Below are 23,567 nucleotides of genomic sequence, written 5' to 3'. Positions count from 1 at the left end.
AAAAAAAGACCTATAAAAGAGAGAGCAAAGGTATAGAAAAAGAATATTTGACTTGTGTTTGGCTAGTCAGGATTGAGATGGGCCTGGGAATGCCCTTCAGGTTGTGTATTAGTCAGGGTTCTCTAGAGGAACATATATATGGGATTTATTAGAGTTGTTTACAGGCTGTGGTCCAGATAATCCAGTGAAAGGTCTAAGAACCCAGTAGTTGTTCAATCCATGAGGCTGGTCTTCTGACTTCAAATGATTTAATTAAGAAGAAAAGAAAAAGAAAAAAGAAACTCCCTCACAGGTCTACCCAGTTGCTCAGGTTGTGGTTAATTCCAGATGTACTCAAGCTGGAAGCCAAGGACAGCCATCACAGGTGGCAAGCTGCTTTGCAGAGGACTTGGGACTTGTGAAAATGATGAGTTGGTCTGTAGTGGGCCTTGAGCTTCCTTCGGTCCCCCGGGGCTCCTGTGAGTTGATCTCCACCTGGCAGGGTGTGCCTCAGTCTAGTTTGGGGTGGGGGAAGCAAATTTGAATCCCGGAATATTTCTAGTTGTAGGCTACACATCCCACCATGGCTAGCTTAACAAATGTCTTCCTGGGTGGTTACTGAGGAACTCAAGGATTAGTAACTGAGGAAGGGTGTTGACAGAGTGGAGAGTCTGACGAGGAACAGAGGTTGGCATCTACACATACCTCTCCCAGTTGTCATCATGAGTCCCCCAGCAGCTCTCTGCCATTGCCTTGCCAAGCAAAGGTCCTCACTGAGCCCCCTGAAGTCGAATAATTCCTTGCCAGATCTGAGGGAACAGGCATGGCTTTTGTAAGAAGTAGCTCCTAAAATTACCTTTATGAAGGACAAGACATTTCCTTCTTGTAAAATTTTGGGAGTGGGGGGACTCTAGTGAAGAGGATGGCTTTGGGATATGCCCACATTGACCCTGTAAATGTCCAGTGACATCTGTTAAACTCCTACATTCTAAGAGGGCATGACTAGAGCCCACGGAACCCATGGCCATGTCAGAGCAGGGAGAGCAATCTACCCTCATCAGCGGCCCAGCAGGAAGCACCCTCTGCACCTGCTATGGCAAAGAAATTAACTGAGTGTGGGCAGTGACCACTATGATCAGGGAATCCAGGGGAGTTAGAACTAGGTCACATGAAAGATGTCTGCTACAAAGTGTTTGGTTTGTTGTCCCCACCACAGTCATGAGAACACTAGAACTGACAATGAATGATGATGGTGATACTTATGGTGATGATGATCATAGTGATGATGGTGGTGGTGGTGATGATGATAATGATGACCAGGGTGATGGTGGTGATAGTGGTCATGATGACAGTGGCCATGATGATGGCAGTGATGGTGAAGATGATAGTGATGTTGGTGACAAATGGTAGCAATGGCAATAATGATGATGGTGACAGTGGTGATGCTGATAATACTGGTGATGATGGTGTTAGTGATTATGATGGAGGTTGCTATGATTAATGATGATGATGGTGGTGGTGGTGGATGTGGACTTTAGACACGTGCGACTCTGCATTCTTCTATTCCGTGCTATGTACAGTGTTGTCCAAGCCTTTTTTCCCTGTGTAAACACAGCCTCATGTTGCACTGAAGGTAGTTGTGTGTGGTCTATATCCACCAGGAGCCTCGGGAATGACAAAGTACATACTCAGACCATCCCCACTAAGGAACCTGGGATAAATACATTTGAAATGTGCAAGTTTCTCCTCCTGTCTGTCTGTCCAACCTCTAAGGGTAGTGGAAGGAGGCTGGAGAGCAGAATCCCTGCGCTCCTCTGAATGAGAACCAGCTAGCTAGATAGAAGAAGAACACACTATCCACAATCCTTTTGTTCCCCTAGAAAGTGAGTCAGGGCAGCTTCTGGGGCCTCTGTGGGGGATGAGTTTTATTTATTCAATTCTTATTTATCCAGGAATGAGGGCAGAGAACACAACATGCATAGTGGGAACAAAAGTTGCTAATGGGGGGTAGCTACATGAGTGTTGGTGGCCTTTCCTAGTGCTCCTGGTGTTACATTAGTCATTGCCAAAAAAAATAGCCCTTTCAGATAAAAAGCATTGTGTTTACCCAGGAGGACCACAGGGTACTCAAGAGAAAGAGCACAGCTCATGAAGTTAGGCGTCATGGGCATCTGCCTGAACGCTGTCCCTCCTGCGCATCTTGGAAGGGTCCTTGAGACTCACTGAGCCCCAGTTTCTTGGTACCTTCCTTGTTCAGGTGTTGCCGAGCATAAACAAAGAGCAAGGAGAACCTTGAGCACAGGTTGGCAGTAGATTCAATGCTCAGTGGATCAATGCAGCTGGCCATGAAATGCAGGGCGTCAGGGGAAATGCAAACAGACAACTTAAGGTCATTTTGAACTCCCAGCATCGATTCTTTTTGAGAGTTTGCTGGTAAGTACATAAGTAGCAGGTTTCCTCTGACTTCAACTTCAAAGAACAAATACAGAAAGGAACATGCTGGAAGCCACTTAGGAGGCACAGTCTTTGATAATAACTCCGGAGGTGTCCAACCCAACGTAGTCCAGGATGAGATGCTACAGTGAGTTGGTCCTCAGCTTCTTTCCCCTTCCCTACATGTGAAGATATAGAACATAAATTTACTTTTCTTTTTTCATTTTCAGGTGTGTGTGGTACGTGTGTGTGTGTGCGTTCATGGTTGTTTGCATGTGTTGATGGGTATATGGGTACACATACACATGCATGTACATGTACGTGGGGATCCAAAGCTGACATCAGGAATGATCCTCTATTGCTCTTCCACTGATTCAAACCCAGAGCCCCCCAACAAGGCAAGACTAGCTTGCCAGCTTACTCCGAGGATCCCCTGACTGTCTTCCAAGACTGAAATTACAGAAGGGCTGCCGTGCTTGCCTGGCATCTGTGCAAGTTTCTGGAATCCAAACTCCAATCCTCATGCTTGCATGGCAAGAGCTTTAGCCACCGAGTGGTCCCCAAGCTCTGCGGATTTATTTTTAGAATACATCAAAAGCCATAGCTTTGGAGGAAAAAAACAAGACTGGGAGCGGGGTTGGCTCATGAGTGAGCAAGGTGTTTCCCTGTCTCACCTTTTCTCGTCAGACCTGCGGAGACTCCTTCCTACATAGTCTCGTGCAGAGAAAATGAGACTGGTGGGTTGGAAAAGTGTGTGTTTTGGATGCTCCGCCCATTGAGGAATAGGGCCAGATCCCCTCTTTCATCTGCACTGGTCTCTGTCCCCGGGAAGAATGGGGCAAATGAGCCAACTTTGAACTCGAGGACATATAAAAAAGTTTGGTCTGCCACTGCCATCCCCAGCAGCACCTAGTCTTGGATTCCCAAACCACTGCATGACAGGCCCAGCTCTCTTTATGGATGTTGGTGGCCTCATTGTTTGGCCCTCTGATCCTCTCAAGGCAGACTTCCTGTGTTTATTAACCTTTGAGCCGTGTCTCCACTCTCCGAGGTGTTTTGTACCCCTGTTGTGGTCCTCACGCTAAGTGTCCAGCGTAGGTTAGACTCTAGATGTAGTTGCTGTTAATTGAGCTGTCTCTGATGGGGCAGCAGTTTAGAAAGACATGCTTGCACATGGAAACATGTCTTTCATGGCCGGATCACCTCGGCGTTGCAGAGGTGGGATAGAGCCAGGTGAAGGAGGGGGTTGTCATCTCTCTGTCCCAGCTGGGAGCCAGGAGAGAAGGGCCATGAGCAGCTGGAACTGACCCTAGCCAAGGAGAAGATCGTGAGTAATGTAAAACATCACTGCATATGGCAGAGACCCAGAGTAGCCAGAAGAACTGGGGGCTCGGGGTAACCTCTGCTGGGTCCTCAGTGTAGGAGTCTGAAGGCACCTGCCCTGCTGTGCCTCCAGTCACTCCTGTGTACCCCTCATCTGGCTTCTTTCTCAAGGACCTTCCCATGGCGGGAGCCCGGCTCTTTGTCCGTTCTCTGCTCTAACTGCTTCTCTCTTTTGCTGTGAGCTGTGGTGGAGCGGGATCTTCTTCCCAGGTACCTTCCACTGGGAGCTGAAGCCCAACGTGTCTCTTGACAGAATGATTTGCATAGTTAAAACCAAAAGCCATCAGGCATATAAAGGCATAGGCTGGCTCCCAGTATAACAGAGCCCAGCTGTGCAGATGGAAACATTGGGGCCTCTGAGACTCTCTGGTGGTATCCTTCAGCAGTCTTCTCCAAATGCAGTTTCTCTCCCTTGGCTATTGACTCACTGGCCATGTGAACTGGATCATTCCAGCTCTCCATCCTGCCTGTGAGGAGTTAGTTTGGGGCACCGTAGGGTATTGAGTGGCGCCCCTGGCTGTAATTTTCCTACCACTGCTCCCTCTTGAGCTGTGGGAACACCAGATGGCTCCAGTGTTTGCCAAGTACCCTCTCGGTCTCAGTCATCCTCGACAGAGATCACAGGGGAACTGTTGCACCTTACCCGCTGAGTTCTGGATTCCTTTTCTAACCTTGGAGGACACCGTTGGGGTTGACAGTTTTTGGTTACTGTGCTATGTTTTCACTGGGTCTCTCATTACCTCTTCCACGCTTGTGGGAGTCATGAGTATTCAGTAGACCACATATTTATCCACTGCCTAGAGGCTATTGAAAGAACACAAAAGCAGCAGAGGGTGTAGGGTCCCCAGGACACTAAACCTGATATGTTCAAAGCCACCAGGCTATATATAGAACCTTCTGGACTAATATGGCTATGGGTAACAGCTTACAACAAATGCAGAAACAGTTAAGTCCTGGAATGTGCTTTCTTTAAAAAGGACAATCCACTTTACTACTTTTAATTGTGTGTCTATGTATGGGTGTGTACACATGACTGCAGTGCCCACAGAAGCCAGAAGAGGGCATTGTCTCCCATGGAGGTAGAGTTACAGGTGGATGTGGTGAACTGTTCAATGTACATGCTGAGAATTGAGTTTGGATCCTCTGGAAGAGCCGTCCACACTCTTAACTGCTGAGCCTCCTCTCCAGCTCCCTGAGATATACTTTTAACCAAGAATTATGCAAACAAAGTAACTGGGTTTGTTACAGTAGACGTGATTTATTGGTCAGATATCTTTTGTGAACCTAGCCATCTATGCGCAGCGAAGCCTCTGACATTCTTTAAGTAAAATCGCAGTGTCGCCTTTGGCAGGAGGGACATTTCTGAAGCCTGCCAGGATTTCTTGTAAGCTGTTAAGAAACTGTCCTTTCGAGAACCTATTGCAGGGCCTTGGGGAATCCAAATTTACCACTCGCTATTCTTTCCATGAATCGGAGGCAGTTTATCATAATTCTGATTTCTGAACTCTGTGTATGCATGTGTATATGTACACACCTATGTGCTGGTGCATACGAGTTTATGTGTGTAGGGGTGTCGGAAAGCAATCTCAGATGTTAACATCTGGAATGCTGTCCGCACCCTTTGGGAAAGGGTTTCTCAGTGGCTTTGGGGGTCTGCAAGGCTAGGCTTGGCTGGCCAGTAAGCTCCGGGGATGTGCCTGCCTCTGACTCCCCAGCTCTCGGATTGCATTCTTCCAAATTCTTAAATCAAAGCAAAAAAAGTTCAAGGGGCCATTCCTGTCTTTGACACCATGTGAGAACCCTGGACACGAGAATTCTGTTCATGGTGTGATTCATGACTGTGTTCTGGCCTAGAATTGGTTCCCTTCTTCTTGTGTCTGTTTACAAAAACAGCAAGACTCGTTTTTTTCACAGTCCATTATCCTCGTGGTTACCCTGGTGTCAGGCAAGATGCATTTTCTCTAGCTAGCCTGCTTCTGACCGTTGAACTCTTGAATCCAGCACATAGGGGATCCTCAGAGGGGAAGGGTGTTGAGTAATGGCTCCTGATGGAAAAGTGGGAAACTGCATCCAGTCCCATTTGGCTCTGGAAGCTGTTGGTTCTGGAGGCTCACACTCAAGAGCAATGCGAAGTCTGGACTGGCTGCTGCTCTTGCCGGCAGATGTGTTGTCATGTTCCAGCCTGTATGGGCTGCTTCAACCTATAGCTCTGCCTGCCCTCTCTCCTCCTCCCTGGGTCCTTGGATTCTTTGACCACACCTCTGCCTGGTCGGTAACTTGCTGGTTACAGAGATAACTTTTCCCAGATACAAGATTATTGTTTATTACTGATGTTTTTCAAGCTTGTAGATGTAGAGAGAATGGGACCTTGTAGCCCATGAGCCAGTTACCCAATAATTAACAACTGTGCTATCCAGGCTGTCCTGTCTCAGGCCACCACCGTGTTTTTTGAATATGAGCTTTAGAGAGTTAGAGAGATGGCTGTATAGTTAAAGAGTACTGGCTGTGCTTGTTGAGGACCCAGGTTGGATTCCCAGAACTTACATGGCAGCTCACAAACCATTTGTAACCCCGGTTCCAGGGAATCCAGCACCCTCTTGTGACCTTTTTTTGGTATTGCATGCCATAGTGCGTGGACATTCATTCATGCAGGCAAAGCACCAAGACACATAAAATAAAAGAAAGGGAGGGAGGGAGGGAGGGAGGGAGGGAGGGAGAGAGAGAGAGAGAGAGAGAGAGAGAGAGAGAGAGAGAGAGTCACAGCTACAGAAGGGTGCCTGTGGCATTTCCATAAACCAACTATAGTGATAGTCACTTGTGGCTGGATGAGGTGGAGAGGGATTTCTGTGGAGCCTTAGGGGGTGATTTGTTGCCCCATAATGATGGTCACAGGGATCCATGCACCTATGCAGATCTTAAGACTCCTAAAAATATATGCTAACATATTTGTATACCCATATACCTGCCCATCCCTGTGTTATCTGTCTATCTGTCTGTAGATGGCATGGTTTTGTAGATTTATGAGGACTCAAGAAACTCCTAAAAAGTGACTTTAATTGTAAGTAATGACACAGGTTTTTAACTCCATCTTGGATCACTTTACATGAGCCAGTCTGTTGTAACAAGCCCACCTCATTATTCCTGCCTCTTCTCAAGCAAACAGCCTTGGGCTGACTCTGATTCCCTAGTCCATGCTATTCCCTCTGTAACAGTTAGAGAAGGCAGCACAAGTTGTTGTAACAAACAGCCCTAAGTTTCAGATGCCCAGCACTGTCATGAGGTGAGGCCTCAGTTGCCCCCTGAGCATCTGCCATCCTGTAGGAGTCAAATCTTTCACATCTAGCCAACAGACGGGAAGTGACAGGCAGAAGACCATGATGGAAGTCTGCTTTATCCTTGAGTGGCAATCACTTTAGCTTTGAATACCCTGTGGAGACCAAGGTCTGACTGGGAGGGTGCCTGTCAATCTCTCTTTTTCCCTCCTTGATTTGTATTTGACCTTTGAAGGAAAGCCCCTCCCTCCAGATCCCTTTAGCAAGGTCTATATCCTCCTAACTGTTGCCACCTCAAATGTATATTTTCATACTTCTGTTGTCGCTATTAGGTGGTAATGCACTGGGGAAGCCTGGGTCCCATAGTCAGAGGCACAACTTGGACCTTCCTGGTCCTTATGAGGTGTGTCGCTCGGCTTTCCCTCTCTGTAATAGGATAAGAATATACTTAAGTGGAGGATGGACTTATTTGGCCCATTGTTTCGGAGATTGTCATATGTGGTTCATTGTGTTGGCTGCTTTGGGGCAATGATAAGGCAGAGCATCATTGTAGAGCACGTCAGCTTGGCCACTTCTCACATCATGTGATCAGGAAGCAAAATGTGAGAGGGAGCCATGAATCTCTGCTATTCTCTTCTGTTTGGTAGGGATATTAGACAACAATATTTTATTTTCTCTCAATATTTACCTATTCTTTGTTTTCTCTCTTTCTCCTGCCAAGAGACATTTTCAGTGACTCCACAGCCCAGTGAGGGAAACATCAGAAATATTTCCAAGAGTTTCTCATGAATGCTTCCAAAATCAGATTATTTCTCCCTTCTCTTTTGCAAACGGGGGAGAGATAGGATACAGATCCCGCCAATTGTACATATGTGTGTTCCCGGGATCCTTCAGCTCGGGGCTCCCTTGGGCTCGCAGCCCACTTGGAGCTTGGGGCAGCTGAAACCATTGCTTCAAAAGCAAGCCTGCAACAGTCAGAAGTTTTGCTCTTTGTAGAGCCTCGTCAGAAGAATTTAAATAGAATTTATTTCACATAAAACAAGAAAATGATTAAATTTCCCTCAAGACCCCTCCGCTGCAACCTGACAGCTCTTAATTATAGAAAGGAGTCAGAATTTCAGATTGGCACATTTTCTCAAAATGAGCTAAAACATACTGTCACTTTGAAGTTTTTAATGATTAGGTGATAGATAAAAATCAAAGTAGGCAACAGATAAAAATCAGTGTGTGTGCAACATGCTTTTTTTAGCTGGGTCTAATGTGTTGTCCCACCTCTAAAGAGGCTGAGGCAGGGGGATTACACATTCAAGTTTAGCTGGGGAAAATTGAGCAAAACTCCATGTCAAAACTGCGAAGTAAAACGGGAGCAGGGGATGTGGCTCGGCAGTGGAGTGCTTTCCCAGAAGGCCGCGGGTTTAGTCCTTAGCACCGCAAGGGTGGCATGCTTTATATATGTTGGAAAGAACAGCATGCACTACATGTGGGAGAGGTAGACAAAGGTGTGGTTTTGAGCCACAGAGATGTTTATCAGCCAGTTTGCAAAGTCTAGAAACTCTCACGAAACTGTTTGCAAATATCTCGACAGGCCATGATATGCTAACTTATTCGTCCCTTGTATAGAAGAGGTCCGCATTTTAAGTAGGAAATTAAAATGCTAATTTCCCTCACTGACTGCAAGAGTCCAAAATCCTTCTGCTTTCACCCCTTCCTTCCGCCCCATTTCATCTCACCAATACCTTGGCTTCTGGCTCTTTGCTTGTCTGCATCTCCTGAGCGAAGCTTGCATAGTCTAAAAGACTGCAGATTCCATGTGTGGCTGGGGCTTTCCATGGTGATCTAGCTCTGTATATTCCACAGCTTCCTTCCTTCTTCCTTCCTTCCTTCCCCCCTTTTCTCTCTCCTTCCCTTCCTTCATTTCTTTCCTTTGTGTGTGTTGTGTATATGTGAGTGTGTGGGAACATGTATGTGCAAGTATGGTTGGGATCTGGTCAATATCAGATATCCTCAGTCACCCTGAAAGGTCTTGCTTGTGGGATGAAGAAGGTCACTGAAATGGATTGTTTGGGGGAAAGTGGTTTATTAGAAGAGGGATTCATGCCACAAACAGCAGCATGGTGAAGGCTCTGAAGAGAGTTAAGGTCCCAGTAACAGAGACAGGCAGACAGCATGGGTGGGTGCTCGGAAGGGAGCCCAAATGGCAGAGTCAGTGTCTTGTAGCTCTCTGAGGATGGTGGTTTCAGAGCACAAGCCTGAGACCAGGTTCTCTGATTCCCTGGCAGGAGTCAGGGATAGGGTTGGGAAGCAGGCTGTGTAGCCACTGATGCCCCCCTTGGAATTAAACTCTAATCTCCCAGGCACAGAACCTGGAAGTGTGTTAGTATCACGGCGGGTGCCTGTCATTGTCTGTTAGAGGGGAGGGGGTTCCATCAGCATGCTTCCCTCAAACTCAGGCTCTGAGTCATGTATGGCAAGCATTTAGCTCGCTGAACCATCCCTCAGTCCTGAGCCTACACTCCTAGAGTATCACTGGTGTTTTACGAGCTGTAGTCAGTTGTTACAGGACAGTTATCCTATCTGCCTGGCTGAAGACAACGCCATTAGGGTGGTGGTAGGGTAAAGTGAAGTTTACCTAGACAGAGTACACTTGGCATTGTAGGCAAAGAATGGCTGCTCTTGTCTCTGTTGCTATGATACAGCTCCCTTACAAAAATACCTTGGGGTTTTATTTGGATTACAATTCTAGATCACAGTCCATCCATGAGGGAAGTCAAGGCAGGAACCCCAGAAGGAGTTTGAAGTAGAAACCATGCTTACTCTTTCACAGGCTCATGCTTAGCTAGCTTTCTTAAAGAGCCCAGAACCACCTGCCTAGGGAATGGTGCCACCCACAGTGGCTAGGCCCTCCTGCATCAGTTAACTATCTAAGCCATTCCCCATAGAAATATCCACAGGCCAGTCTGATCTGGCATTCCCTGGGTGGAGAGACTTTCCTCTTAGATGACTCCAGACTGTGTTAAGTCAGTGCTAACTAGGACAGTTGTTATCAAAAGATAAAGCATGTTGTCTCAGTTAGGATTTCTGTTGTTGTGAAGAGACACCATGACCACGGTGTCTCTTATAAAGGAAAACATTTAATTGTGGTGGCTTGCTTACAGCTCAGAGGTTTAGCCCATTATGGCAGGGAACATGGTCGCATGCAGGCAGGCATGGTACTGGAGAAATAGCCGAAATCCTCTATCTTGCAGGCAACAGAAAGTAGACTGACACACTTGGCGTTATCCTGAGTATATAAGTATATGAAACCTCAAAGCCTGCCTCCACAGTAACACACTTCCTCCAACAAGGCCATAACCACTGCAACAAAAACACACCTCCTAATAGTGCCACTCCCTATGATCTTATGGGATTATGAGACTATGGGGTCCAGTTACATTCAAACTATCACACTTGTCTATGGAAAGGAAACTGAGATGAAGTTACCCTATGGAGAAGCTTTACTAGAATAACAGTGGCATCAAGGACATAAGCAGCCATGGTGGTGCCCTGGAGGGAAAGAGCATGAACATGTAGGCCCAAAGAACAAAAGGGTATTTATTTTTCATGCAAGTTTTGGAGGGGGAGGGGACTGGAGAGAAGGAAGTTACACTCCATTCGACATAGCCTATAGTTAGACATCAGAATTCCACTGATGCAAGTACTACAAGACAGAAGCTAGCAGGGTAGGCCTTGTTTGCAACTGCAATAGAGAGTGAGGGGTCTTTTAAGATTTGAACGTGTTACTCTGAACAAAGCTGCAGGAGTGTGGGCTGACTTCTTGGAGTGAGAGAGGGGCAGCTAGAGATTTTATAACCCAATACATAACTGAGTGCCTACTGCATTACTATAAGGTGGTAGAGTTAAGAATGCAGGGTCTGGGGGGCGTGGTAGTGCACACCTTTAGTCCCAGCACTCAGAGGCAGAGGCAGGTGGATCTCTGTGAGTTCGAGGTCAGCTTGGTCTATAAAGTGGGTTCCAGGACAGGCTCAAAAGCTACAGAGAAACAAAATGCAGGCTCTGGGGACAGGCTGCCTGACTCTTTTGCATCAGAGCCCATTCTACCATACAAGGATGAAGACAGAGTCTGGGTTACGGCAGTTCATGTGTTCAATTTGCTTAGGACAGAACTCTATGTTGTGGTGGCTCGCAGAGTATTACTTATGGCTGTCCTTGCTGATATTCTTGTACCAATATCTGAGGGCTGACAATGTGTGACTTTTAATATTTATTTTTGTTTTAGTTTGTATATATGAGTGTATGTACTTCTGTGCACTGTGCGTGCAGTGCCTACCAAGGCCAGAAGAGAGCGTTGGATCCCTCTTTGGAACTGGAGTTAGGTGGTTCTGAGGTACCATGTAGGTTCTGAGAATTGAACCCGGGTCCTCAATTGCTTTCAACTGCTGAGCCATCTCTTCAGCCCTCTGCTGATCTTGTTTCCTCACTGACCAGAATGAAGGGTTCTTACACTTTCCGAGAAAGCCTGCTCTCTAGGATATACATCATCTTCTTTTGATGAAAATTACCGAACATTAAGAAGAAAAGCATCTCAGAGGGGTTCATTGTCTCTCATTAGTAAGTCCCCTAACGGTCCTGTCAGTCTGGTTCTGAGACAGTGCTGCTGGCTGCCAGGCAGGTGATATTTCCCCTGAAGCTAAGATTCTTCATCCTTCAAAAAACACAGGCCTGATGTGGCTGAGGCTGTGCTGAGAACAAGCCAGAACACCTTCCTGAGAAGAGCCATGCTCCAAGCTCTCATCTCAGTTTTCCCAGATGGCTGTAGTGGGTCTTGATGTCAGCATATCGTCTCACCTCCATTTAAGCTGAATAGCTGACTGTTTCTCTATTCTTTACTTGTGTATGCGTGTTTGGTGGACATATGTTTGTAGCAGGCCTTCTTTTGGGCTACCAACCAGCTCCCAAATCACAACCGGAAGACTTGTTATTAGTTATGAATGCTCAGCGTTAGCTTAGGTTCGTTTCTTGCGAGCACTTATAATTGAATCTGTTTCTCTTCATCTACATTTTCCCTGGGGCTTTTTACCTTTCTTTCTTTCTGTATGTCCTACTGTGTGTCTGCTAGCTGGTGGCTGCTTGGCTGGCCCCAGGTGTCTCCCTTTCTTTCTCTCTTGTTCTCTCCTCTCTTCTTCCTGGAGCCTAGATTTCTCCTCCTACTTATTCTCTCTGCCTGCCAGCCCCGCCTATCCCTCTCCTGCTTAACTATTGACCACTCAGCTTTTTATTAGACCAATCAGGTGCTTTGGGCAGGCAAGGTGAAATAAATGTAACATCGTTAACAAAGGCAGCATAAACAAATGTAACACACCTTCACACAGTTAAAGTAATATTCCCCAGCATAAGCAAATATAACACACCATTGCCTAGTTAATCACCCTCAGTCTATAGCATGAATTCTCTTTGGTCTTAATAATAAAGACCCAGAGATGGATATTGTGGATAAAACTGAGGATCAGAAAAGCAAAGTGGCTAGTCACTAGAGAGTTCTCACTTCTACCAATGCTAAGCTAGAAAGGGTAATCCTGACCCCAGACTGCATCTTCAGACTGCACTGCTCCTAAAGCATTGAGCTCCTGTCTCCTCTTGCTTTATATTCCTCTTTAATGCTGGGTTTAAAGGTGTGCAGTTCCAGTGCTGAGATCACCTTTGTGTGAGCTGTTTCTCTTTTTTTAGACTGATTCACTCATGTTTCCCAGGATGGCCTTGAACTCACAGAGATCCATGGGCCTGTTTCCTGAGATTAAAGGTGTGGCCACCACTGCCTGGCCTCTATAACTAACTAGTGGCTTAACTCTTAAGTAGGTGTGTGACTAACTAGTGGCTTAACTTTTAAGTAGGTGTTTGACTAACTAGTGGCTTAGCTTTCCACTCTGATCTTCAGACAAGCTTTACTTGTTCGATTACAAACAAAGTATCACCCCATCAATCACTGGCCACAACATTGTTTGCAACAAGCTCTATCACCTAACCTAGAGCTGACTAGTGATCTCCAGGGATCCTCCTGTCTCCACCCCAATGCTAGGATTCCAGACTTCGGTAGCTTTTTACAGGTATCAGAAACTTGAACTCAGGTCATCATGCTTGACAACAGTATTTTCTGAGACCCCTCCCTTACTAAACCCCCCAAAGTCAAGCCATGGTGATTCCTTGTTTGAGAATCATGAGAAGATGTGTAGGCATCATGTTTCTCCCCTCTGCTTTCTTCCTTTTGGGAGGACCTTCAAATAGTGATATCTCCTTGTGGGGGACTCTTCCAGCCCCATATGATCTGTGGAAGCTCAGCTTGGTGTCATGGAGAATAGGTTCTCTCTCCAGTCTCTGCCACAAAGCAAACTCATTTGTGGACCATGGGGATTGTCACTACTTTGGATTAAAAATCGCTCTTCTCATACTGGGTCTTCACAGATGGACTGCCTGTTGCTTTGCTATCAATTATTCAGAATTAATCCATGGTCACTCTGCCAGAAACTGCTAGTTGCCTAGCCAACATCCATCTTGCCCATTTCTTGCTAATACAGTTCTCTCTTGTACTGGAATCAACAGGTCCATTTCAGTTCTTCTCTCCATCGAATCTTTTCTGGTCATGGTTGGCTGTTTAAACCAGTATATTCTGTTGAAAGCTAAGCAGAAGTTTCTGGATGGTCGTCTTTTAAGATACAAATAGCCAAGCCACATCTTGTCCTTTCCTTGCTTCCTGCCTGGTGCAGCATCCTAGTCACTGGGCTCAGACTCAGACCTTGAGTCAGGTGACTGAGGGTTGGAATCTGAATGAGACAGAGCAGGAAGATGGAGGGAATCTGGGTCTTTGATGGACTGTTTGTCAGATTCCTAGGCTTCTGTAGCCTTCCCATATCAGGGTTTCTTTGAGATGAGATAAATGGTTCATCATGTCACTAAATAACCCTATTTATATTTATTAATTGTAACCCAGAGCAAGCCTGAATATAACTGTCCTGCCATGTTAGCAAACTGGAACCTAGCCTCAGAGCTAAGGTTACATGTTCTGTCTGTGCTGCCCCTTAGCTTGCTAAGTAACAAGCTGACCTTCTCAAGCCTGACTTCTGTTTGTGAATAAAACCTTAAGGGAAAGGAAAACAGGTGGTCCAAAGCACTGTGGATACAGAGACACCACCTGATTCAGAGCCCTGCAAAAGACCTTGGACTCTTAAGTCCAGAGGCAGGCACATTCTCATTGCCTTTGGGACCGTGTCCTGGGCTTGCAGTCAGCTTGTGGATCTGAAAGCCCAGTACAGGCTTCTCACTGTTCCTCCAAGCAGAGCACCCTCCCACCTGCACTTCTGATCTATAGACATGCTCAGCCTTGATTGTTCCCACTGTGTCAGATGTAAACACAGGCACCCTACTGTTGTGTAGAACCCACGGGGATAGGAACAGCCACATTTCATGCAGAGAGCCTAGACTACAAGACACTGGGTGCTTATCTGAAGATCTGGAGACTCCAAATCTCACTGATTGAGCAGAAAAGATGTTCAGTGGGAAGGGACTGTGGGAGGGAGGGAGGGAGAGAGAGAGAGAGAGAGAGAGAGAGAGAGAGAGAGAGAGAGAGAGAGAGAGAGAGAGAGAGAGAGAGAGAGAAGTATACTCAACTTGTCTTTAGGTTTGTGTCTCTTCCATTTCTCTTTATCCAGTTTCACCTTCAGAGATGAGCACCCATCTGACCAAAGCAAAGTGAAATGTGTGGGTTGTGCAAAACCCAACATAGGTATACAAGAATTCCCTCGTCTGCATTTTCACTTGCTGTATTTACCTGTGGTCAGCCACAGCCTAGAAGATATGGATCAGAAACCTTCAGAAATGAGCAGTGCCTAAGTTTCAAAGCACAGGTCATTCTAATGAGCCTAATGAAATCTTATGAAAACCTGTGCAGTCTCACTATGGCTATCTCTTTATCCACGGAATGCACAAAGTATGTGCTACCTGCCCGTTATCCACACAGTAGCCATCTCCGTTATCAGAATAGCCATCTTGGTGTGGCAGCTCTTACTGTCAGTCATGACCCAGGCATATAAACACAAAGAAGCTGTAAAGTAAGAGTAAAAATACAATTAAGTTTTTGTCTACTTACTGTTTTGTTTTACTTTATAGATAGGTCATTGCTATATCCATGGATGGCTTCAGACTCACTATGTAGCTCTGGCCCTCTTTGAACTCATGATCCTCCTGCCTCAGGATTATAGGCATGTCTCACCACACCTTGCTACATTAAGATGCTTTTGAGAAAAAAAAACGTAAATTTTGTCAAAGCATATTGTCCATAGTTTTTGTCCCTAATGTCTTACTGTGTCTGATTTAAATGGAGCTTCTTCATAGGTGCGTATGGGAGACTCTATGTACATATGCATGGCTTGGGACTGTCTGTTGTTTGCCTTTTCAGGGTATCTGGGGTGTCTGGTGATGGAATAAAGGAGTAGTAATGTATCTACATAGACACATCAAGTGAGGTTGTGTATCATTCAGATTGGAAGTAGGTAAGAGTAGAGTCACCTTGGAGAGCACGTCTTTAGGGCAAGCACCGCTATGCCCCAGCCGAGCATCTGAGATATGTATCCTTTGCATGAAATCACCCTTCAGCTGTCCGTCCATCATCTGCAGTTTGGCCTTTACAGAGGTATAATAAAGATAATGTCTGCTTTCTCATCTGATGGAGCTACAGGAACTAATGGGTTAGCATACCACCAGAGCATGGCATTTTCAGACCACCAAATCACCTTCTTGCCTTTCCGATCTCCATCTCTGACATGTGTTTTTGCAATTTGTGAAAATTAGGGTTTCTGGAAACGTCTCTCTATTTGCTAAAACAAGAGTAGCTAAGGAAAGGATATATCTGTCAGCTTATAGCTTCCCTCCGCACTCAGTGGCTATTGGAGAACCACCCAACCTGTGGGTGCTGTGGCTTTCAGAAGGTTGAAGAATCCAGTCAAGCAGCTAGTGTCCGTCAACTGCCCAGCACATTTTCTAGAAGATGCTTCTGTTTTGGCCACAGGGGGCTGAGAACACAGAAGAAATGAACCACATGGAACAGATCCTGGTGGAGAGTGCTCTAGGAGCCTGGAACATCTACATTATTCTAGATGGTGTGGATGGTGACCTCTGACTGTGGAGTACCTGTCCAAAATGGTGGAACGCGTCTTTGGGCACAGGAGGGAGGCTTCACCACACTACTATGCATCTGCAGTGCTGGTTTTCAAGTTAGCATTTGGGAACTTAGGAAGAAGTCCTGGAGGAGAAGTCCTGGAGGCTTAAATAAAACCAGGGATGTGTACTGATTTCAAAGGCTAAAACCACTGTGAGCATCAGGGGGAATTTGTGGAGGCTATGCAGAAGAAATGAAAAGAAATTCTGAGCATTTTCATGTAACTTTCAGTTGTTCTCAATATTTATGTAAATGACCTAACTCTGTGTGCCCCACCCTAGCTGAATAAGTCTGTTTCTACACTTCTGATGCCTCCTTGCCTCTCCCAAAACGTCAGGTTCCTGCTGTCTCAGCTTTCTCATGAGCATGCACACTTGGGCTCCTCAGACTCCCTGGTCGCCCCTTTCACATCCAACACTATCTGAGATGGAACACTCCATGCCATAGTGTCTGCTGCCCATGATGGCTGGTTCCAGGCTTCTGGCTGGTGGGTTCCACTCATGCGATCTGTCTGACTCCTGTCTTTCTGCAGACTTTAGCCCATCCCTGTGTTCACAACAGACCTGCAAGGTCATTGTCAAAGTCAAGTTCAGAGATGCTGACTGTAGAGGATTAAATGCAGGTACCCAGAAACGATGGTTTATGTCTAGAAGCTCCGCAAGCAGCGCATTCTTGGGGAACGTGTTGAACGCAGACTGTCTGAGTTTAAGGTCACCCTCGGACGTGTTTCCTTTCTTCTAGCCACAGCTATTTTCCTGCAGACCATTACTCCCCCACCCCCGACTTGTTTCTAAGTGCTATTGAAATGAGAGGATGGCAAATGGCCCATTGCATTTGCCTTAAACATACAAGGTGTTTTGCTTCAAGGGGGAAGGCTGTCCTCTCAACCAGTGACCTTTGGCATTTCATTTAACTGGAAAAGTGTGTAAATGATGGTTATGAGGCTACTTAGACTTTAACTTCCCTGCTGATGCTTGAAATGTGAAGCCAGGCCCATTCAGCCCCATTGTCATGGAACATATTGGAGCCAGCTGTCTGTTCACAGTAAGGCTTTAAGGACTGTGTGCACAGGGAGGCTTCAGGGACGGACACAACCAACGTATCATCCCTAATTGGACGCCTGGTGAATATGTGGAGACCCAGTGAAGCTTCCTCATGAGGGTGGCCTGGAAAATTGCTATTTGTGTATCAGGAGACTGAATGACACCTTTGTGTGGCTAGGCCAGTGGTAATACCGAAAAGATCTTTTAAGGGACCAGGAAGATGGCTCAGTAGGTAAAGTGCTCGCCACACAAGCATGAAGACTCAGGTTCAATCCCCAGCACACAAGTGAAAAAACAAACAAACAAACAAAAGGCATAGTGGGATCCTTCTATAATCCTAGCACTGGCGAGGGCAGAGACAGGAGGATCCCCAGGGCTTGCAGTCCGGTTAATCTTGTTGAATTGGTGACTGCCTATTTTGGTGAGAGACTCTGTCTCAAAACATAAGGTGGAGAGCAGAGTGACTGAGGAAGACTTGGTCCTCTGACCGTCAGGTGTACCAGCACATACACGTGAACACACACATGCGCCGATCCCTTACCCACCTGTGAAAGGCAGGTGACTTTACACTACATTGCAGCTTCCCAGAGTGTCTGTACCTTAGAACAAAGAGCAATGATGAAAACCCATCTTGAAATCCTCGGAAGTCGAATAGATACTGTGGGGACTTGAAGTCTGCAATGCTGTTCTTTGTTCCTGGTGAGGCGGGATTGCATCCATTTTCATCTATACGGGGCTGTTTACTTCTGCACTGGCTGTGAGGTGGGAGAAACGGATTCTTTAATGGCCTGTGTGTTCCCTTCCCCGGCACCTGTGTTACATGAGTGGTTTTAATATTGGTGTTTATATCTGCGCATAACCCCCCATGTGCCATTAATAGTTCAATGTATTCCTCAAATGGGAGAGGGTGGAAATGGCTGGAAAACAGGCTAAGAAATGGATCTTTTGCTTGGCCAAAAGAATCCAAAGGTTAGAGTTAGCCAGGAGCCACAGCTGTACTCTTGGCTCCCAAGAAATCTTCAGGTGGAGAAAATATTTGCTTCATTCCTTTTCTTTTCCTTTCCCTTCCTCCTCTCCTTCTCCCTCCTCCTCTCCTTGACAGGGTCTCACTCTGTGCCCAGGCTGGCTTTGAACTCTTGGCAGTCCTCCTGCCTCGGCCTCCTAAGTGCTGAAATTGCAGTCGCAAGCCACCACATCCAGTAAATCTGTGTGCACTGCTTTGTAGCTGCAAAGGAGGGACAGAAGTCGGAATATTGGCAAGCATGCAGGCACATCCAGAGAGGAGGAAAGACTGCAGAGTCCTGCTCAGTGCCTGCCACGCATGGGTGCAGAGGAACGGCAGTCACGGGCTTCTAGCGTGTGGGGTGCTGGCTTCAGGGTTGGGGAAGCAGAAGGTGCTGTGGTTTTGAGAGTGCTGAGGGTAAGTCTGGCTAACTTCTTCTTTCCCTGCCTATCAAGAGTGGGCCAGCCAGCGGCTGCAGAGAAGCACTGAGGGGTGAAAGGTCAATAATTGCTGTGCCCTTGTGGTGGAGAAGATTCAGGAGACAATGGGCGAAATGCAAGAACCTGCGACTCACCTGAGGCGTTAGGAAAGATGCTGGGTCCCACAGAGAAATGAGAAAAATGCCAGAAAGTTTCCAAAGTTTAACCCCTGAAAGTCCATTTCACACCCATCAAGGCGACGGGTGAAAGACTGCAGGCATGCCAGCCGTGTGTGATGAGAAGAAGCAAGTGGGGGAGGAGGGGTCCTGTGGCCACTCTCCCCTGAGAAGGAGGTCACTCTCAGCTTGAGCAGCAATGGGCATCTGAGGTAGAGCTGAGGTACCTGTGACTCAGCTGTTTCCTTCTAGCTGTTGGCTGCAGAGGAAATGCTCCCTCATGGAATGTAGGCTTGGGCTAAAAGTAAAGCCGTTGAAACAGATTGAGCGTTCGCGGCACACACTGGAAACCATGCATGCTCTGCTCAACAGGGAACATGTAAAGATCGAAACACTTGCTCAGCCTACATTCCACAGCAGAAATAAATAAGCGAAGGACAGCTGGGTTCCCAGCAGGAGCTTAACGCTGAGCAAAATGATGTGATTGAGGGTAGGGGGCGATACCTCCCCATCTTGCAAAGTAACAATAAGTAAATCCTAAATATAAATATGTGTGTTGAAAATATGATTATAGCTGGATAAATGGCAATACATAGTTCATGATAGGAGATATCTGGCTCTCAGCACCTACATCTGGCTGCTCACAATCATCTGTAACTTCAGTTGTAGGGGATTAGACAACCTCTTCTGGCATCTTCAGGTATTGTGCTCACAAGCACAAATCCACACAGCAGACACACGTATATATGAATAAAATTTTAAGCCAAGATCTTTTTCTTAAAGTGAAAATAGGGGCTTTCATTTGATTTTAAATACTTTGTATTTTATTTCATTTGGGTCTTATGTATATGAGTGTTCATTTTGTAGATACATACAAGTGTATGTGTGGATACTATAATGTGTACAAACCCTTATTATGTAGTATAATTCAAAGGATAATACACATCCCATGCCTCATAAATATGCTACACGGGATGTCTAGGATATTTTGCTGATCTAAAATGAATTTATTTTAGAATTAAGGATTTCAGTTGTGTTTGGTGGCACACACCTTTAAATGACAGCACTGGAGAGGCAAAGGTAGGCAGGTCTCTGTGAGTTTGAGGCCAGCCTGGTCTACATAGTGAGTTCCTGGCTAGTCTGGTTTACACAGTATGACTCTGTTTAAAAAAAAAATCAGGAAAAGGTAGGGGCAAGTGGCATACAGATGGCAGGGTGGAGGGATGTGGTATGGCCAGTTCCCAGTCGAATGACCAGGGTGGCGTCTACCTCATTTGATGCTCTGTCTCCGCCATCTTGGTGCCTTCTTGAGATCCCTTCATTTATGATACTTGTGACTAGAGGATGCCAATGGACAGGCAAGTGGATAGATCTCTGTTTTTTATTTTAAGAGAGTCAGAACTTGCTTTAGCTTATGGTTTTGATTTGGGGCCTGCCCTGAGCACACACACTATCAGTGGACACATGCAACACAGGGCAACGGAGAGTGAGGAGGGGGCTGGTGTCCAGCTTGGGTCACCCTCCTGAAATCCTCGTCACCTGTCAGCATAGCACCATTGGCTGCAGACAAGGCCTTTAATACATGCCCTGTGGAGGACAGTTCCAGTTCTCTATTATGTGTGTACAAAAGAAAGTGGTCAGTGAATCTGCCTTGGCCACTAATGTAGAGTGAGAGGTAGGTGGTTTGGGGTAGAGCAATACCTCTGCTTAATTCCAGAGCCCCAGGTAAGGAAGGCTCCCCTTACCCCACTCTTGTAATTGCTTCTGGCTGTGTTGTGGAGAAACCCTTAATTGTCATCAGAGTATATTTAAACATTCTTCTGCAAACAGATGTTGAAGACAGTCCATTGCCCAGAGCTCTTGTCACACAGTGCTGTTGTGTTTAGACTTATAGTGAAGATATTTAGTTACTTTTTATAATGAATGGATCAGGGTATGATGGAGGGTTTCCTCGAGCATCTGAGATGTAGAAAACATGGCTCTTATTCAATCTCCATGTTGTGTGGTGGATAAGGAAATGAAAGCTCAGAGTAAGGGGCCCTGTCCTAAATTCCTAGGTCCACATTGGGTCATGCAAGTCTGCAGGAAGGAAGTGGCGCTGTGGGGGATCTGGAGGAATTTTGAAGGCAGAGGAAGCATCAGGAAGCCAGGCGCAGCATCACTAATGGAAATAAAATGAGGGTGCTCTGTGTGTCTATGGAGTTAGATTGGGCATCTGATGTCACTAGATCTGTTGGACCCTAAACAGCCTCTGTATTGTTCTCAGGGCTAACAAGGGCAATAATACCTGCTGCCCCCAGGGGCTGTTTGCCTTTTATCCCTAGGGATTTGTTTCAGCCACTACAGAAAGTAGAATCTGAGAGTGTTTTGTGAGGTTCCTGAAGGTGAACTAATGGCTTTGTTCCCGAAATTCTTCAAAGGCTACAATCAAATCTCCATTAGCTAGTATTCTCTCTCTCTCTCTCTCTCTCTCTCTCTCTCTCTCTCTCTCTCTCTCTCTCTCTCTCTCTCTCTCTCTCTCTTTGTGTGTGTGTGTCTCCCTCCAGACCCCTCCCCATCTCCCCTTCCCCTCTAACGTCGCCAACCCATTAATTCAGGTCTACCCTGGCTGCATCTAGCTCAACGGGTAGCTTGTTTGCCTAGCATGCATGGGATTCTGGGGTCAATCCCCACATAACCCAAGGTGGTTTATACACAGCTGGAACCTCAGCACTCAGAAGGTGGAGGCAGGAGGATCAGCAGTTCCAGGTCAGCCTTGACTACATAGCAAATTCAAGGACAACCTGGGATACATGAGACGTGGGGGATGGTGTCCCAGCCCAAATCAATCAGTTCATCCCAGTTTAGCCGTATAGCCCTCCAGCTGGCCAGCACCCTCAGCAGGCTGCTTCCAGTGTCTCTGTCACAGACTGACAGTATTCAAGTACCCCCACCCCCATACCCCCAGAATGAACAGAACTGATGCTTTTTTTTTCTGCTTGGCTTAAGGTGGGATGGAGCTATGTTAGAGTCTCAGAGGCATGTGCAGTTCATACTTGGACAATTTTCATGAGATAACTCAGCTCAGTAAGCCATAAAATGAGACACAATGAGACGCTGGCACCATGAAAATCCAAAAATAGAATAATAGCCCCTTAAGACACACGCTGCAGGACACTGTATTGTAAGAGGGCAGCTCATTCTCTGAATAGGTCTTGTCAGTATTCATCTGGAGGTGAGCCTGATGCCTGATGGAATAGACTACAGCCGGAGCCTGTCCTAGAGCAGAGGCAGGTCCCCAGGAGTGTGTCCCACACTCCGAGTCACTGGGCCCCAGCAGGGCAGATGCACAGACAGAGTGGTTGGCCATCAGTGGTTACTTTAGAACAGTGGTTCTCAACCTTCCTAATGCTGCAGCCCTTGACTACAGTTCCTCATGTTGTGCTGACCACCAACTGTAACATTATTTTCATTGCAACTCCATAACTGTCATTTTGCAACTGTTAGGAATAATAATTTAAATATCTGTGCTTTCCAGTGGTCCTAGGCAACCCCTGTAAAAGGGTTGTTTAACCCCTGAAAGGGTCGTGACTCACAGGCTGAGAACCACTGTTCTAGAGTCATCTGAATGAAACTAACTTGAAACAGATGTGACTGGAGACATTTCCCTGTGTGGACATTGATTAGAGATCACAGGAAAGGAATAAAATAACCTGGCTGGGACCTAAGAGTCATACAGGTGGCCTTAGTGAATGTCTGTGATCTCTTCCTGGCCAGTCTTGCTTGTAGGAGTAATCCATCCATCCACCCATCCATCCATCCATCCATCCATCCACCCACCCACCCATCCACTCATCCACCCACCCATCCATCCATCCATCCATTTGAGTTCATTGAGAGCTTTGCCCCAATGAATTCAACTTCCGGAGGCACAAGGATGAGTCAACTGGACAGGAGACTGTCCTAGGAGCTGGTCTTCTGCATTGCTAGGAATGATGAATGAAAGTGGGAAGAGAGGGCATAGTCACAAGCTAGTGTTATGCTTTTGAAGAGGCAGCATCTTATAGAAATGTTATTTGGGGGCCTTGTTAGGGATTTGTGGTGGTGGGTGAGGCAGTTCAGGATGGGACCAGTTCTGGTTCCCAAAGCTAAGGGAGGCCATGCTTTCATTATATTTTCAGAATCTTCCACCCCCCCCCAAAAAAAAAGCTCACTGTGACACTCTGGTGGCTGTGTTGGGACGATATGGATGAAAAAGGTGACTCTGAGTTTTCCTTCAAGAAATACGAGTTATCCAGGAAGTTGGGGAGGAAGCAGGGTGTTCGAAGCCCAGGAAGGGTGAATATCCTGAAGGGGGTGAGGTCAAGACTGTAGGCTGTAGCAAGAAGTGGACTGAAAGCTTGGCCTTGTAGTTCAGATGCCTTGCTTTGAAAAGGTGTGTGTGTGTGTGTGTGTGTGTGTGTGTGCACACATGTGTATCTATGTATCTATGTGTCTCCTTGTGTGTATGTGTGTCTTAGCTTGGGTTTTTATTGCTATGAAGAGACACCATAACCACTGAAACTTTTCTCTTTTTAAAATTTAAATTAGAAAAAAGCTTGTTTTGCATGTCAATCCCAGTTCCCTCTCTCTCCCCTCCTCCCCTGCCCACCACCGACCCCCTATCCTATCCCCT

General features: G+C 46.4%; 1 protein-coding gene and 1 long non-coding RNA gene across 2 annotated transcripts in view; both read left to right on the top strand.

Moving 5' to 3' along the window:
- Tmem132d (transmembrane protein 132D) overlaps positions 1 to 23,567 on the top strand; it is a 585,713-nt gene that overhangs the window by 154,690 nt on the left and 407,456 nt on the right. The gene's annotated exons all lie outside the window — the stretch shown is intronic.
- LOC110342845 overlaps positions 18,415 to 23,567 on the top strand; it is a 35,204-nt gene continuing 30,051 nt past the window's right edge. The window contains exon 1 of the long non-coding RNA XR_002385017.1: positions 18,415 to 18,735. This is a non-coding gene — a long non-coding RNA (uncharacterized LOC110342845). The remainder of the gene's footprint in view (positions 18,736 to 23,567) is intronic.

This window comes from Mesocricetus auratus, unplaced genomic scaffold (genome assembly GCF_017639785.1).
Source record: "Mesocricetus auratus isolate SY011 unplaced genomic scaffold, BCM_Maur_2.0 Super-Scaffold_100025, whole genome shotgun sequence".
Classification (NCBI taxonomy): domain Eukaryota; kingdom Metazoa; phylum Chordata; class Mammalia; order Rodentia; family Cricetidae; genus Mesocricetus; species Mesocricetus auratus.
This window is presented reverse-complemented; position numbering and strand designations above follow the sequence as displayed.